Genomic DNA, 19223 nt, shown 5'->3' with positions numbered 1-19223 from the left:
TAATTTCTACCAGGGTACCATATCCTAAAACAAATGAGTTCAGAAGGGTTCACTGCCACTTGGCTGGCAAAAAGATCAATATATCTGTGTCCCAATGTATGTGCTACAGTTGTTTAGAGAGTGTTAGCAAGTGAGGCGTGGGATTCAAAGAAGTATGGGAGGTTAAAAACACTAATTGGGATTTGATTTTCTAATGAGCTGTTGATTTTCACAATAATATAGACTCCATAGTATTGATCTGTTTACCCTTTATAAAAATTGTTCTAACAGTCGACTTTTCCATCTGCAGATTATACTGAATGGCCAGCAGGGGCAGTGTTTCACAACAGAATTTCTCTGCATTGCCGAGACTGAAGAAAAAAAAAAAAAGCAAGTCTTCCGGCATACGGCATCATTTGACCAATTTATATGGTAAGTAAAACTCACAATCATTCCTTTAGGCATTAAAAAGACGTTCACCGCATTTGAATGTCCTCATTACCTTCTAGTGGGAGCCTGTGCCTGAATATATTTTCTGTCAATATGGAAGTAATATGGATCACATTGTGTTGGTCATGATATTTAACAAAAACTGACTACCTTCAACACTACAAAAGCCTGCTTTAGATCCTGGCGCTAGCAATGTTCCATTTGAGGAATTTGCTGCCTTTGAGGTTGAAATGCACTATCTCACTTTAGAACGATAGTGTTTCCTTCTCACGGAAGAAAGCTCATTTAACCACTTCCCCTGCACTTTGCATGTTGGGCTCTGACACTCTAGATGGATTGGTGTCAGGGATAATCTCTATTTTTGTATCCCCAGCCCACTTTCAAAAAGGCCCCTATGCTTTGAGTGGTTCAGCGTCCTTTACCATTCTCCCTCCTACTTGCCTTACAAACACAGATAGTAACCTACTGCATAACTTCTGAAATCTCATCCTCCTATGTGGTCAGCTCCCACAAGGACAATTGGTCCACTGGTGCTCTGACATCATAAAGCTAAAGCAAGAATGTTGTCTGACCTGCGGGCCAATCTGTTGCCTAGCAAACGGACATCGTAAAGCAAAAACAAGCTGTTGTCTGACATGAGGGCCACTCTGTTGCCTATTAAACAGTAGGATACATTCATCTTGGTAATTAAATGAGTAGTAAGGTAGACAGGATGCCCTACTGCAAACTAAGTTGTTAAGATTAAAGAAATTGGGGCATTTTTTGAGACTTCTGAATTTGTATGAACGTACGTTTGAGCAGAAGAGTCTCAACTTTACTATTGCTGAACTGGTAGAAATTTGCTAAAATGAGGATGGTAAATATGCTATTCATTGATTTTATTATTCCCATTAACTGTAGCATAACCCTTCCTCTCTCAACTTATCAGCTGGCTTAATTTCTACCAGTGTACCATATCCTAAAACAAATGAATTCAGAAGGGTTCACTGCCACTTGGCTGGCAAAAAGATCAATATATCTGTGTCCCAATGTATGTGCTACAGTTGTTTAGAGAGTGTTAGCAAGTGAGGCGTGGGATTCAAAGAAGTATGGGAGGTTAAAAACACTAATTGGGATTTGATTTTCTAATGAGCTGTTGATTTTCACAATAATATAGACTCCATAGTATTGATCTGTTTACCCTTTATAAAAATTGTTCTAACAGTCGACTTTTCCATCTGCAGATTATACTGAATGGCCAGCAGGGGCAGTGTTTCACCCCAGAATTTCTCTGCATTGCCGAGACTGAAGAAAAAAAAAAAAGCAAGTCTTCCGGCATACGGCATCATTTGAACAATTTATATGGTAAGTAAAACTCACAATCATTCCTTTAGGCATTAAAAAGACGTTCACAGCATTTGAATATCCTCATTACCTTCTAGTGGGAGCCTGTGCCTGAATATATTTTCTGTCAATATGGAAGTAATATGGATCACATTGTGTTGGTCATGATATTTAAAAAAAACTGACTACCTTCAACACTACGAAAGCCTGCTTTAGATCCTGGCGCTAGCAATGTTCCATTTGAGGAATTTGCTGCCTTTGAGGTTGAAATGCACTATCTCACTTTAGAACGATAGTGTTTCCTTCTCACGGAAGAAAGCTCATTTAACCACTTCCCCTGCACTTTGCATGTTGGGCTCTGACACTCTAGATGGATTGGTGTCAGGGATAATCTCTATTTTTGTATCCCCAGCCCACTTTCAAAAAGGCCCCTATGCTTTGAGTAGTTCAGCGTCCTTTACCATTCCCCCTCCTACTTGCCTTACAAACACAGATAGTAACCTACTGCATAACTTCTGAAATCTCATCCTCCTGTGTGGTCAGCTCCCACAAGGACAATTGGTCCACTGGTGCTCTGACATCATAAAGCTAAAGCAAGAATGTTGTCTGACCTGAGGGCCACTCTGTTGCCTAGCAAGCTGACATCATAAAGTAAAAACAAGATGTTGTCTGACATGAGGGCCACTCTGTTGCCTATTAAACAGTAGGATACATTCTTCTTGGTAATTAAATGAGTAGTAGGGTAGACAGGATGCCCTACTGCAAACTAAGATGTTAAGATGAAAGAAATTGGGGCATTTTTTGAGACTTCTGAATTTGTATGAACGTACTTTTGAGCAGAAGAGTCTCAACTTTACTATTGCTGAACTGGTAGAAATTGGCTAAAATGAGGATGGTAAATATGCTATTCATTGATTTTATTATTCCCATTAACTGTAGCATAACCCTTCCTCTCTCAACTTATCAGCTGGCTTAATTTCTACCAGGGTACCATATCCTAAAACAAATGAATTCAGAAGGGTTCACTGCCACTTGGCTGGCAAAAAGATCAATATATCTGTGTCCCAATGTATGTGCTACAGTTGTTTAGAGAGTGTTAGCAAGTGAGGCGTGGGATTCAAAGAAGTATGGGAGGTTAAAAACACTAATTGGGATTTGATTTTCTAATGAGCTGTTGATTTTCACAATAATATAGACTCCATAGTATTGATCTGTTTAACCTTTATAAAAATTGTTCCAACAGTGGACTTTTCCATCTGCAGATTATACTGAATGGCCAGCAGGGGCAGTGTTTCACCACAGAATTTCTCTGCATTGCCGAGACTGAAGAAAAAAAAAAAGCAAGTCTTCCGGCATACGGCATCATTTGACCAATTTATATGGTAAGTAAAACTCACAATCATTCCTTTAGGCATTAAAAAGACGTTCACAGCATTTGAATGTCCTCATTACCTTCTAGTGGGAGCCTCTGCCTGAATATATTTTCTGTCAATATGGAAGTAATATGGATCACATTGTGTTGGTCATGGTATTTAAAAAAACTGACTACCTTCAACACTACGAAAGCCTGCTTTAGATCCTGGCGCTAGCAATGTTCCATTTGAGGAATTTGCTGCCTTTGAGGTTGAAATGCACTATCTCACTTTAGAACGATAGTGTTTCCTTCTCACGGAAGAAAGCTCATTTAACCACTTCCCCTGCACTTTGCATGTTGGGCTCTGACACTCTAGATGGATTGGTGTCAGGGATAATCTCTATTTTTGTATCCCCAGCCCACTTTCAAAAAGGCCCCTATGCTTTGAGTGGTTCAGCGTCCTTTACCATTCCCCCTCCTACTTGCCTTACAAACACAGATAGTAACCTACTGCATAACTTCTGAAATCTCATCCTCCTGTGTGGTCAGCTCCCACAAGAACAATTGGTCCACTGGTGCTCTGACATCATAAAGCTAAAGCAAGAATGTTGTCTGACCTGAGGGCCACTCTGTTGCCTAGCAAGCTGACATCATAAAGCAAAAACAAGATGTTGTCTGACATGAGGGCCACTCTGTTGCCTATTAAACAGTAGGATACATTCTTCTTGGTAATTAAATGAGTAGTAGGGTAGACAGGATGCCCTACTGCAAACTAAGATGTTAAGATGAAAGAAATTGGGGCATTTTTTGAGACTTCTGAATTTGTATGAACGTACGTTTGAGCAGAAGAGTCTCAACTTTGCTATTGCTGAACTGGTAGAAATTGGCTAAAATGAGGATGGTAAATATGCTATTCATTGATTTTATTATTCCCATTAACTGTAGCATAACCCTTCCTCTCTCAACTTATCAGCTGGCTTAATTTCTACCAGGGTACCATATCCTAAAACAAATGAGTTCAGAAGGGTTCACTGCCACTTGGCTGGCAAAAAGATCAATATATCTGTGTCCCAATGTATGTGCTACAGTTGTTTAGAGAGTGTTAGCAAGTGAGGCGTGGGATTCAAAGAAGTATGGGAGGTTAAAAACACTAATTGGGATTTGATTTTCTAATGAGCTGTTGATTTTCACAATAATATAGACTCCATAGTATTGATCTGTTTACCCTTTATAAAAATTGTTCTAACAGTCGACTTTTCCATCTGCAGATTATAGTGAATGGCCAGCAGGGGCAGTGTTTCACCACAGAATTTCTCTGCATTGCCGAGACTGAAGAAAAAAAAAAAAGCAAGTCTTCCGGCATACGGCATCATTTGACCAATTTATATGGTAAGTAAAACTCACAATCATTCCTTTAGGCATTAAAAAGACGTTCACCACATTTGAATGTCCTCATTACCGTCTAGTGGAAGCCTGTGCTTGAATTTATTTTCTGTCAATATGGAAGTAATATGGATCACATTGTGTTGGTCATGATATTTAACAAAAACTGACTACCTTCAACACAGTGAAAGCCTGCTTTAGATCCTGGTGCTAGCAATGTTCCATTTGAGGAATTAGCTGCCTTTGAGGTTGAAATGCACTCTCTCACTTTAGAACGATAGTGTTTCCTTCTCACGGAAAAAAGCTCATTTAACCACTTCCCCTGCACTTTGCATGTTGGGCTCTGACACTCAAGATGGATTGGTATCAGGGATAATCTCTATTTTTGTATCCCCAGCCCACTTTCAAAAAGGCCCCTATGCTTTGAGTGGTTCAGCGTCCTTTACCATTCCCCCTCCTACTTGCCTTACAAACACAGATAGTAACCTACTTCATAACTTCTGAAATCTCATCCTCCTGTGTGGTCAGCTCCCACAAGGACAATTGGTCCACTGGTGCTCTGACATCATAAAGCTAAAGCAAGAATGTTGTCTGACCTGCGGGCCAATCTGTTGCCTAGCAAACGGACATCGTAAAGCAAAAACAAGCTGTTGTCTGACATGAGGGCCACTCTGTTGCCTATTAAACAGTAGGATACATTCATCTTGGTAATTAAATGAGTAGTAGGGTAGACAGGATGCCCTACTGCAAACTAAGATGTTAAGATTAAAGAAATTGGGGCATTTTTTGAGACTTCTGAATTTGTATGAACGTACGTTTGAGCAGAAGAGTCTCAACTTTACTATTGCTGAACTGGTAGAAATTTGCTAAAATGAGGATGGTAAATATGCTATTCATTGATTTTATTATTCCCATTAACTGTAGCATAACCCTTCCTCTCTCAACTTATCAGCTGGCTTAATTTCTACCAGTGTACCATATCCAAAAACAAATGAATTCAGAAGGGTTCACTGCCACTTGGCAGGCAAAAAGATCAATATATCTGTGTCCCAATGTATGTGCTACAGTTGTTTAGAGAGTGTTAGCAAGTGAGGCGTGGGATTCAAAGAAGTATGGGAGGTTAAAAACACTAATTGGGATTTGATTTTCTAATGAGCTGTTGATTTTCACAATAATATAGACTCCATAGTATTGATCTGTTTACCCTTTGTAAAAATTGTTCTAACAGTCGACTTTTCCATCTGCAGATTATAGTGAATGGCCAGCAGGGGCAGTGTTTCACCACAGAATTTCTCTGCATTGCCGAGACTGAAGAAAAAAAAAAAGCAAGTCTTCCGGCATACGGCATCATTTGAACAATTTATATGGTAAGTAAAACTCACAATCATTCCTTTAGGCATTAAAAAGACGTTCACAGCATTTGAATGTCCTCATTACCTTCTAGTGGGAGCCTGTGCCTGAATATATTTTCTGTCAATATGGAAGTAATATGGATCACATTGTGTTGGTCATGATATTTAAAAAAAACTGACTACCTTCAACACTACGAAAGCCTGCTTTAGATCCTGGCGCTAGCAATGTTCCATTTGAGGAATTTGCTGCCTTTGAGGTTGAAATGCACTATCTCACTTTAGAACGATAGTGTTTCCTTCTCACGGAAGAAAGCTCATTTAACCACTTCCCCTGCACTTTGCATGTTGGGCTCTGACACTCTAGATGGATTGGTGTCAGGGATAATCTCTATTTTTGAATCCCCAGCCCACTTTCAAAAAGGCCCCTATGCTTTGAGTGGTTCAGCGTCCTTTACCATTCCCCCTCCTACTTGCCTTACAAACACAGATAGTAACCTACTGCATAACTTCTGAAATCTCATCCTCCTGTGTGGTCAGCTCCCACAAGGACAATTGGTCCACTGGTGCTCTGACATCATAAAGCTAAAGCAAGAATGTTGTCTGACCTGAGGGCCACTCTGTTGCCTAGCAAGCTGACATCATAAAGCAAAAACAAGATGTTGTCTGACATGAGGGCCACTCTGTTGCCTATTAAACAGTAGGATACATTCATCTTGGTAATTAAATGAGTAGTAGGGTAGACAGGATGCCCTACTGCAAACTAAGATGTTAAGATGAAAGAAATTGGGGCATTTTTTGAGACTTCTGAATTTGTATGAACGTACGTTTGAGCAGAAGAGTCTCAACTTTACTATTGCTGAACTGGTAGAAATTGGCTAAAATGAGGATGGTAAATATGCTATTCATTGATTTTATTATTCCCATTAACTGTAGCATAACCCTTCCTCTCTCAACTTATCAGCTGGCTTAATTTCTACCAGTGTACCATATCCTAAAACAAATGAATTCAGAAGGGTTCACTGCCACTTGGCTGGCAAAAAGATCAATATATCTGTGTCCCAATGTATGTGCTACAGTTGTTTAGAGAGTGTTAGCAAGTGAGGCGTGGGATTCAAAGAAGTATGGGAGGTTAAAAACACTAATTGGGATTTGATTTTCTAATGAGCTGTTGATTTTCACAATAATATAGACTCCATAGTATTGATCTGTTTACCCTTTGTAAAAATTGTTCTAACAGTCGACTTTTCCATCTGCAGATTATAGTGAATGGCCAGCAGGGGCAGTGTTTCACCACAGAATTTCTCTGCATTGCCGAGACTGAAGAAAAAAAAAAAGCAAGTCTTCCGGCATACGGCATCATTTGAACAATTTATATGGTAAGTAAAACTCACAATCATTCCTTTAGGCATTAAAAAGACGTTCACAGCATTTGAATGTCCTCATTACCTTCTAGTGGGAGCCTGTGCCTGAATATATTTTCTGTCAATATGGAAGTAATATGGATCACATTGTGTTGGTCATGATATTTAAAAAAAACTGACTACCTTCAACACTACGAAAGCCTGCTTTAGATCCTGGCGCTAGCAATGTTCCATTTGAGGAATTTGCTGCCTTTGAGGTTGAAATGCACTATCTCACTTTAGAACGATAGTGTTTCCTTCTCACGGAAGAAAGCTCATTTAACCACTTCCCCTGCACTTTGCATGTTGGGCTCTGACACTCTAGATGGATTGGTGTCAGGGATAATCTCTATTTTTGAATCCCCAGCCCACTTTCAAAAAGGCCCCTATGCTTTGAGTGGTTCAGCGTCCTTTACCATTCCCCCTCCTACTTGCCTTACAAACACAGATAGTAACCTACTGCATAACTTCTGAAATCTCATCCTCCTGTGTGGTCAGCTCCCACAAGGACAATTGGTCCACTGGTGCTCTGACATCATAAAGCTAAAGCAAGAATGTTGTCTGACCTGAGGGCCACTCTGTTGCCTAGCAAGCTGACATCATAAAGCAAAAACAAGATGTTGTCTGACATGAGGGCCACTCTGTTGCCTATTAAACAGTAGGATACATTCATCTTGGTAATTAAATGAGTAGTAGGGTAGACAGGATGCCCTACTGCAAACTAAGATGTTAAGATGAAAGAAATTGGGGCATTTTTTGAGACTTCTGAATTTGTATGAACGTACGTTTGAGCAGAAGAGTCTCAACTTTACTATTGCTGAACTGGTAGAAATTGGCTAAAATGAGGATGGTAAATATGCTATTCATTGATTTTATTATTCCCATTAACTGTAGCATAACCCTTCCTCTCTCAACTTATCAGCTGGCTTAATTTCTACCAGTGTACCATATCCTAAAACAAATGAATTCAGAAGGGTTCACTGCCACTTGGCTGGCAAAAAGATCAATATATCTGTGTCCCAATGTATGTGCTACAGTTGTTTAGAGAGTGTTAGCAAGTGAGGCGTGGGATTCAAAGAAGTATGGGAGGTTAAAAACACTAATTGGGATTTGATTTTCTAATGAGCTGTTGATTTTCACAATAATATAGACTCCATAATATTGATCTGTTTACCCTTTATAAAAATTGTTCTAACAGTCGACTTTTCCATCTGCAGATTATACTGAATGGCCAGCAGGGGCAGTGTTTCACCACAGAATTTCTCTGCATTGCCGAGACTGAAGAAAAAAAAAAGCAAGTCTTCCGGCATACTGCATCATTTGAACAATTTATATGGTAAGTAAAACTCACAATCATTCCTTTAGGCATTAAAAAGACGTTCACAGCATTTGAATGTCCTCATTACGTTCTAGTGGGAGCCTGTGCCTGAATATATTTTCTGTCAATATGGAAGTAATATGGATCACATTGTGTTGGTCATGATATTTAAAAAAAACTGACTACCTTCAACACTACGAAAGCCTGCTTTAGATCCTGGCGCTAGCAATGTTCCATTTGAGGAATTTGCTGCCTTTGAGGTTGAAATGCACTATCTCACTTTAGAACGATAGTGTTTCCTTCTCACGGAAGAAAGCTCATTTAACCACTTCCCCTGCACTTTGCATGTTGGGCTCTGACACTCTAGATGGATTGGTGTCAGGGATAATCTCTATTTTTGTATCCCCAGCCCACTTTCAAAAAGGCCCCTATGCTTTGAGTGGTTCAGCGTCCTTTACCATTCCCCCTCCTACTTGCCTTACAAACACAGATAGTAACCTACTGCATAACTTCTGAAATCTCATCCTCCTGTGTGGTCAGCTCCCACAAGGACAATTGGTCCACTGGTGCTCTGACATCATAAAGCTAAAGCAAGAATGTTGTCTGACCTGAGGGCCACTCTGTTGCCTAGCAAGCTGACATCATAAAGCAAAAACAAGATGTTGTCTGACATGAGGGCCACTCTGTTGCCTATTAAACAGTAGGATACATTCATCTTGGTAATTAAATGAGTAGTAGGGTAGACAGGATGCCCTACTGCAAACTAAGATGTTAAGATGAAAGAAATTGGGGCATTTTTTGAGACTTCTGAATTTGTATGAACGTACGTTTGAGCAGAAGAGTCTCAACTTTACTATTGCTGAACTGGTAGAAATTGGCTAAAATGAGGATGGTAAATATGCTATTCATTGATTTTATTATTCCCATTAACTGTAGCTTAACCCTTCCTCTCTCAACTTATCAGCTGGCTTAATTTCTACCAGTGTACCATATCCTAAAACAAATGAATTCAGAAGGGTTCACTGCCACTTGGCTGGCAAAAAGATCAATATATCTGTGTCCCAATGTATGTGCTACAGTTGTTTAGAGAGTGTTAGCAAGTGAGGCGTGGGATTCAAAGAAGTATGGGAGGTTAAAAACACTAATTGGGATTTGATTTTCTAATGAGCTGTTGATTTTCACAATAATATAGACTCCATAGTATTGATCTGTTTACCATTTATAAAAATTGTTCCAACAGTGGACTTTTCCATCTGCAGATTATACTGAATGGCCAGCAGGGGCAGTGTTTCACCACAGAATTTCTCTGCATTGCCGAGACTGAAGAAAAAAAAAGCATGTCTTCCGGCATACGGCATCATTTGACCAATTTATATGGTAAGTAAAACTCACAATCATTCCTTTAGGCATTAAAAAGACGTTCACAGCATTTGAATGTCCTCATTACCTTCTAGTGGGAGCCTGTGCCTGAATATATTTTCTGTCAATATGGAAGTAATATGGATCACATTGTGTTGGTCATGGTATTTAAAAAAAACTGACTACCTTCAACACTACGAAAGCCTGCTTTAGATCCTGGCGCTAGCAATGTTCCATTTGAGGAATTTGCTGCCTTTGAGGTTGAAATGCACTATCTCACTTTAGAACGATAGTGTTTCCTTCTCACGGAAGAAAGCTCATTTAACCACTTCCCCTGCACTTTGCATGTTGGGCTCTGACACTCTAGATGGATTGGTGTCAGGGATAATCTCTATTTTTGTATCCCCAGCCCACTTTCAAAAAGGCCCCTATGCTTTGAGTGGTTCAGCGTCCTTTACCATTCCCCCTCCTACTTGCCTTACAAACACAGATAGTAACCTACTGCATAACTTCTGAAATCTCATCCTCCTGTGTGGTCAGCTCCCACAAGAACAATTGGTCCACTGGTGCTCTGACATCATAAAGCTAAAGCAAGAATGTTGTCTGACCTGAGGGCCACTCTGTTGCCTAGCAAGCTGACATCATAAAGCAAAAACAAGATGTTGTCTGACATGAGGGCCACTCTGTTGCCTATTAAACAGTAGGATACATTCTTCTTGGTAATTAAATGAGTAGTAGGGTAGACAGGATGCCCTACTGCAAACTAAGATGTTAAGATGAAAGAAATTGGGGCATTTTTTGAGACTTCTGAATTTGTATGAACGTACGTTTGAGCAGAAGAGTCTCAACTTTACTATTGCTGAACTGGTAGAAATTGGCTAAAATGAGGATGGTAAATATGCTATTCATTGATTTTATTATTCCCATTAACTGTAGCATAACCCTTCCTCTCTCAACTTATCAGCTGGCTTAATTTCTACCAGGGTACCATATCCTAAAACAAATGAGTTCAGAAGGGTTCACTGCCACTTGGCTGGCAAAAAGATCAATATATCTGTGTCCCAATGTATGTGCTACAGTTGTTTAGAGAGTGTTAGCAAGTGAGGCGTGGGATTCAAAGAAGTATGGGAGGTTAAAAACACTAATTGGGATTTGATTTTCTAATGAGCTGTTGATTTTCACAATAATATAGACTCCATAGTATTGATCTGTTTACCCTTTATAAAAATTGTTCTAACAGTCGACTTTTCCATCTGCAGATTATACTGAATGGCCAGCAGGGGCAGTGTTTCACAACAGAATTTCTCTGCATTGCCGAGACTGAAGAAAAAAAAAAAAAGCAAGTCTTCCGGCATACGGCATCATTTGACCAATTTATATGGTAAGTAAAACTCACAATCATTCCTTTAGGCATTAAAAAGACGTTCACCGCATTTGAATGTCCTCATTACCTTCTAGTGGGAGCCTGTGCCTGAATATATTTTCTGTCAATATGGAAGTAATATGGATCACATTGTGTTGGTCATGATATTTAACAAAAACTGACTACCTTCAACACTACAAAAGCCTGCTTTAGATCCTGGCGCTAGCAATGTTCCATTTGAGGAATTTGCTGCCTTTGAGGTTGAAATGCACTATCTCACTTTAGAACGATAGTGTTTCCTTCTCACGGAAGAAAGCTCATTTAACCACTTCCCCTGCACTTTGCATGTTGGGCTCTGACACTCTAGATGGATTGGTGTCAGGGATAATCTCTATTTTTGTATCCCCAGCCCACTTTCAAAAAGGCCCCTATGCTTTGAGTGGTTCAGCGTCCTTTACCATTCTCCCTCCTACTTGCCTTACAAACACAGATAGTAACCTACTGCATAACTTCTGAAATCTCATCCTCCTATGTGGTCAGCTCCCACAAGGACAATTGGTCCACTGGTGCTCTGACATCATAAAGCTAAAGCAAGAATGTTGTCTGACCTGCGGGCCAATCTGTTGCCTAGCAAACGGACATCGTAAAGCAAAAACAAGCTGTTGTCTGACATGACGGCCACTCTGTTGCCTATTAAACAGTAGGATACATTCATCTTGGTAATTAAATGAGTAGTAGGGTAGACAGGATGCCCTACTGCAAACTAAGTTGTTAAGATTAAAGAAATTGGGGCATTTTTTGAGACTTCTGAATTTGTATGAACGTACGTTTGAGCAGAAGAGTCTCAACTTTACTATTGCTGAACTGGTAGAAATTTGCTAAAATGAGGATGGTAAATATGCTATTCATTGATTTTATTATTCCCATTAACTGTAGCATAACCCTTCCTCTCTCAACTTATCAGCTGGCTTAATTTCTACCAGTGTACCATATCCTAAAACAAATGAATTCAGAAGGGTTCACTGCCACTTGGCTGGCAAAAAGATCAATATATCTGTGTCCCAATGTATGTGCTACAGTTGTTTAGAGAGTGTTAGCAAGTGAGGCGTGGGATTCAAAGAAGTATGGGAGGTTAAAAACACTAATTGGGATTTGATTTTCTAATGAGCTGTTGATTTTCACAATAATATAGACTCCATAGTATTGATCTGTTTACCCTTTATAAAAATTGTTCTAACAGTCGACTTTTCCATCTGCAGATTATACTGAATGGCCAGCAGGGGCAGTGTTTCACCCCAGAATTTCTCTGCATTGCCGAGACTGAAGAAAAAAAAAAAAGCAAGTCTTCCGGCATACGGCATCATTTGAACAATTTATATGGTAAGTAAAACTCACAATCATTCCTTTAGGCATTAAAAAGACGTTCACAGCATTTGAATATCCTCATTACCTTCTAGTGGGAGCCTGTGCCTGAATATATTTTCTGTCAATATGGAAGTAATATGGATCACATTGTGTTGGTCATGATATTTAAAAAAAACTGACTACCTTCAACACTACGAAAGCCTGCTTTAGATCCTGGCGCTAGCAATGTTCCATTTGAGGAATTTGCTGCCTTTGAGGTTGAAATGCACTATCTCACTTTAGAACGATAGTGTTTCCTTCTCACGGAAGAAAGCTCATTTAACCACTTCCCCTGCACTTTGCATGTTGGGCTCTGACACTCTAGATGGATTGGTGTCAGGGATAATCTCTATTTTTGTATCCCCAGCCCACTTTCAAAAAGGCCCCTATGCTTTGAGTAGTTCAGCGTCCTTTACCATTCCCCCTCCTACTTGCCTTACAAACACAGATAGTAACCTACTGCATAACTTCTGAAATCTCATCCTCCTGTGTGGTCAGCTCCCACAAGGACAATTGGTCCACTGGTGCTCTGACATCATAAAGCTAAAGCAAGAATGTTGTCTGACCTGAGGGCCACTCTGTTGCCTAGCAAGCTGACATCATAAAGTAAAAACAAGATGTTGTCTGACATGAGGGCCACTCTGTTGCCTATTAAACAGTAGGATACATTCTTCTTGGTAATTAAATGAGTAGTAGGGTAGACAGGATGCCCTACTGCAAACTAAGATGTTAAGATGAAAGAAATTGGGGCATTTTTTGAGACTTCTGAATTTGTATGAACGTACTTTTGAGCAGAAGAGTCTCAACTTTACTATTGCTGAACTGGTAGAAATTGGCTAAAATGAGGATGGTAAATATGCTATTCATTGATTTTATTATTCCCATTAACTGTAGCATAACCCTTCCTCTCTCAACTTATCAGCTGGCTTAATTTCTACCAGGGTACCATATCCTAAAACAAATGAATTCAGAAGGGTTCACTGCCACTTGGCTGGCAAAAAGATCAATATATCTGTGTCCCAATGTATGTGCTACAGTTGTTTAGAGAGTGTTAGCAAGTGAGGCGTGGGATTCAAAGAAGTATGGGAGGTTAAAAACACTAATTGGGATTTGATTTTCTAATGAGCTGTTGATTTTCACAATAATATAGACTCCATAGTATTGATCTGTTTAACCTTTATAAAAATTGTTCCAACAGTGGACTTTTCCATCTGCAGATTATACTGAATGGCCAGCAGGGGCAGTGTTTCACCACAGAATTTCTCTGCATTGCCGAGACTGAAGAAAAAAAAAAGCAAGTCTTCCGGCATACGGCATCATTTGACCAATTTATATGGTAAGTAAAACTCACAATCATTCCTTTAGGCATTAAAAAGACGTTCACAGCATTTGAATGTCCTCATTACCTTCTAGTGGGAGCCTCTGCCTGAATATATTTTCTGTCAATATGGAAGTAATATGGATCACATTGTGTTGGTCATGGTATTTAAAAAAACTGACTACCTTCAACACTACGAAAGCCTGCTTTAGATCCTGGCGCTAGCAATGTTCCATTTGAGGAATTTGCTGCCTTTGAGGTTGAAATGCACTATCTCACTTTAGAACGATAGTGTTTCCTTCTCACGGAAGAAAGCTCATTTAACCACTTCCCCTGCACTTTGCATGTTGGGCTCTGACACTCTAGATGGATTGGTGTCAGGGATAATCTCTATTTTTGTATCCCCAGCCCACTTTCAAAAAGGCCCCTATGCTTTGAGTGGTTCAGCGTCCTTTACCATTCCCCCTCCTACTTGCCTTACAAACACAGATAGTAACCTACTGCATAACTTCTGAAATCTCATCCTCCTGTGTGGTCAGCTCCCACAAGAACAATTGGTCCACTGGTGCTCTGACATCATAAAGCTAAAGCAAGAATGTTGTCTGACCTGAGGGCCACTCTGTTGCCTAGCAAGCTGACATCATAAAGCAAAAACAAGATGTTGTCTGACATGAGGGCCACTCTGTTGCCTATTAAACAGTAGGATACATTCTTCTTGGTAATTAAATGAGTAGTAGGGTAGACAGGATGCCCTACTGCAAACTAAGATGTTAAGATGAAAGAAATTGGGGCATTTTTTGAGACTTCTGAATTTGTATGAACGTACGTTTGAGCAGAAGAGTCTCAACTTTGGTATTGCTGAACTGGTAGAAATTGGCTAAAATGAGGATGGTAAATATGCTATTCATTGATTTTATTATTCCCATTAACTGTAGCATAACCCTTCCTCTCTCAACTTATCAGCTGGCTTAATTTCTACCAGGGTACCATATCCTAAAACAAATGAGTTCCGAAGGGTTCACTGCCACTTGGCTGGCAAAAAGATCAATATATCTGTGTCCCAATGTATGTGCTACAGTTGTTTAGAGAGTGTTAGCAAGTGAGGCGTGGGATTCAAAGAAGTATGGGAGGTTAAAAACACTAATTGGGATTTGATTTTCTAATGAGCTGTTGATTTTCACAATAATATAGACTCCATAGTATTGATCTGTTTACCCTTTATAAAAATTGTTCTAACAGTCGACTTTTCCATCTGCAGATTATAGTGAATGGCCAGCAGGGGCAGTGTTTCACCACAGAATTTCTCTGCATTGCCGAGACTGAAGAAAAAAAAAAAAAGCAAGTCTTCCGGCATACGGCATCATTTGACCAATTTATATGGTAAGTAAAACTCACAATCATTCCTTTAGGCATTAAAAAGACGTTCACCACATTTGAATGTCCTCATTACCGTCTAGTGGAAGCCTGTGCTTGAATTTATTTTCTGTCAATATGGAAGTAATATGGATCACATTGTGTTGGTCATGATATTTAACAAAAACTGACTACCTTCAACACAGTGAAAGCCTGCTTTAGATCCTGGTGCTAGCAATGTTCCATTTGAGGAATTAGCTGCCTTTGAGGTTGAAATGCACTCTCTCACTTTAGAACGATAGTGTTTCCTTCTCACGGAAAAAAGCTCATTTAACCACTTCCCCTGCACTTTGCATGTTGGGCTCTGACACTCAAGATGGATTGGTATCAGGGATAATCTCTATTTTTGTATCCCCAGCCCACTTTCAAAAAGGCCCCTATGCTTTGAGGTGTTCAGCGTCCTTTACCATTCCCCCTCCTACTTGCCTTACAAACACAGATAGTAACCTACTTCATAACTTCTGAAATCTCATCCTCCTGTGTGGTCAGCTCCCACAAGGACAATTGGTCCACTGGTGCTCTGACATCATAAAGCTAAAGCAAGAATGTTGTCTGACCTGCGGGCCAATCTGTTGCCTAGCAAACGGACATCGTAAAGCAAAAACAAGCTGTTGTCTGACATGAGGGCCACTCTGTTGCCTATTAAACAGTAGGATACATTCATCTTGGTAATTAAATGAGTAGTAGGGTAGACAGGATGCCCTACTGCAAACTAAGATGTTAAGATTAAAGAAATTGGGGCATTTTTTGAGACTTCTGAATTTGTATGAACGTACGTTTGAGCAGAAGAGTCTCAACTTTACTATTGCTGAACTGGTAGAAATTTGCTAAAATGAGGATGGTAAATATGCTATTCATTGATTTTATTATTCCCATTAACTGTAGCATAACCCTTCCTCTCTCAACTTATCAGCTGGCTTAATTTCTACCAGTGTACCATATCCAAAAACAAATGAATTCAGAAGGGTTCACTGCCACTTGGCAGGCAAAAAGATCAATATATCTGTGTCCCAATGTATGTGCTACAGTTGTTTAGAGAGTGTTAGCAAGTGAGGCGTGGGATTCAAAGAAGTATGGGAGGTTAAAAACACTAATTGGGATTTGATTTTCTAATGAGCTGTTGATTTTCACAATAATATAGACTCCATAGTATTGATCTGTTTACCCTTTGTAAAAATTGTTCTAACAGTCGACTTTTCCATCTGCAGATTATAGTGAATGGCCAGCAGGGGCAGTGTTTCACCACAGAATTTCTCTGCATTGCCGAGACTGAAGAAAAAAAAAAGCAAGTCTTCCGGCATACGGCATCATTTGAACAATTTATATGGTAAGTAAAACTCACAATCATTCCTTTAGGCATTAAAAAGACGTTCACAGCATTTGAATGTCCTCATTACCTTCTAGTGGGAGCCTGTGCCTGAATATATTTTCTGTCAATATGGAAGTAATATGGATCACATTGTGTTGGTCATGATATTTAAAAAAAACTGACTACCTTCAACACTACGAAAGCCTGCTTTAGATCCTGGCGCTAGCAATGTTCCATTTGAGGAATTTGCTGCCTTTGAGGTTGAAATGCACTATCTCACTTTAGAACGATAGTGTTTCCTTCTCACGGAAGAAAGCTCATTTAACCACTTCCCCTGCACTTTGCATGTTGGGCTCTGACACTCTAGATGGATTGGTGTCAGGGATAATCTCTATTTTTGTATCCCCAGCCCACTTTCAAAAAGGCCCCTATGCTTTGAGTGGTTCAGCGTCCTTTACCATTCCCCCTCCTACTTGCCTTACAAACACAGATAGTAACCTACTGCATAACTTCTGAAATCTCATCCTCCTGTGTGGTCAGCTCCCACAAGGACAATTGGTCCACTGGTGCTCTGACATCATAAAGCTAAAGCAAGAATGTTGTCTGACCTGAGGGCCACTCTGTTGCCTAGCAAGCTGACATCATAAAGCAAAAACAAGATGTTGTCTGACATGAGGGCCACTCTGTTGCCTATTAAACAGTAGGATACATTCATCTTGGTAATTAAATGAGTAGTAGGGTAGACAGGATGCCCTACTGCAAACTAAGATGTTCAGATTAAAGAAATTGGGGCATTTTTTGAGACTTCTGAATTTGTATGAACGTACGTTTGAGCAGAAGAGTCTCAACTTTACTATTGCGGAACTGGTAGAAATTGGCTGAAATGAGGATGGTAAATATGCTATTCATTGATTTTATTATTCCCATTAACTGTAGCTTAACCCTTCCTCTCTCAACTTATCAGCTGGCTTAATTTCTACCAGTGTACCATATCCTAAAACAAATGAATTCAGAAGGGTTCACTGCCACTTGGCTGGCAAAAAGATCAATATATCTGTGTCCCAATGTATGTGCTACAGTTGTTTAGAGAGTGTTAGCAAGTGAGGCGTGGGATTCAAAGAAGTATGGGAGGTTAAAAACACTAATTGGGATTTGATTTTCTAATGAGCTGTTGATTTTCACAATAATATAGACTCCATAGTATTGATCTGTTTACCCTTTATAAAAATTGTTCTAACAGTCGACTTTTCCATCTGCAGATTATACTGAATGGCCAGCAGGGGCAGTGTTTCACCACAGAATTTCTCTGCATTGGCGAGACTGAAGAAAAAAAAAAAAAGCAAGGCTTCCGGCATACGGCATCATTTGAACAATTTATATGGTAAGTAAAACTCACAATCATTCCTTTAGGCATTAAAAAGACGTTCACAGCATTTGAATGTCCTCATTACCTTCTAGTGGGAGCCTGTGCCTGAATATATTTTCTGTTAATATGGAAGTAATATGGATCACATTGTGTTGGTCATGATATTTAAAAAAAACTGACTACCTTCAACACTACGAAAGCCTGCTTTAGATCCTGGCGCTAGCAATGTTCCATTTGAGGAATTTGCTGCCTTTGAGGTTGAAATGCACTATCTCACTTTAGAACGATAGTGTTTCCTTCTCACGGAAGAAAGCTCATTTAACCACTTCCCCTGCACTTTGCATGTTGGGCTCTGACACTCTAGATGGATTGGTGTCAGGGATAATCTCTATTTTTGAATCCCCAGCCCACTTTCAAAAAGGCCCCTATGCTTTGAGTGGTTCAGCGTCCTTTACCATTCCCCCTCCTACTTGCCTTACAAACACAGATAGTAACCTACTGCATAACTTCTGAAATCTCATCCTCCTGTGTGGCAAGCTCCCACAAGAACAATTGGTCCACTGGTGCTCTGACATCATAAAGCTAAAGCAAGAATGTTGTCTGACCTGAGGGCCACTCTGTTGCCTAGCAAGCTGACATCATAAAGCAAAAACAAGATGTTGTCTGACATGAGGGCCACTCTGTTGCCTATTAAACAGTAGGATACATTCATCTTGGTAATTAAATGAGTAGTAGGGTAGACAGGATGCCCTACTGCAAACTAAGATGTTAAGATGAAAGAAATTGGGGCATTTTTTGGGACTTCTGAATTTGTATGAACGTACGTTTGAGCAGAAGAGTCTCAACTTTACTATTGCTGAACTGGTAGAAATTGGCTAAAATGAGGATGGTAATTATGCTATTCATTGATTTTATTATTCCCATTAACTGTAGCTTAACCCTTCCTCTCTCAACTTATCAGCTGGCTTAATTTCTACCAGTGTACCATATCCTAAAACAAATGAATTCAGAAGGGTTCACTGCCACTTGGCTGGCAAAAAGATCAATATATCTGTGTCCCAATGTATGTGCTACAGTTGTTTAGAGAGTGTTAGCAAGTGAGGCGTGGGATTCAAAGAAGTATGGGAGGTTA

The sequence above is a fragment of the Lissotriton vulgaris genome, chromosome 5, assembly GCF_964263255.1.
Source record: "Lissotriton vulgaris chromosome 5, aLisVul1.2, whole genome shotgun sequence".
In the NCBI taxonomy this organism is placed as follows: domain Eukaryota; kingdom Metazoa; phylum Chordata; class Amphibia; order Caudata; family Salamandridae; genus Lissotriton; species Lissotriton vulgaris.
This window is presented reverse-complemented; position numbering follows the sequence as displayed.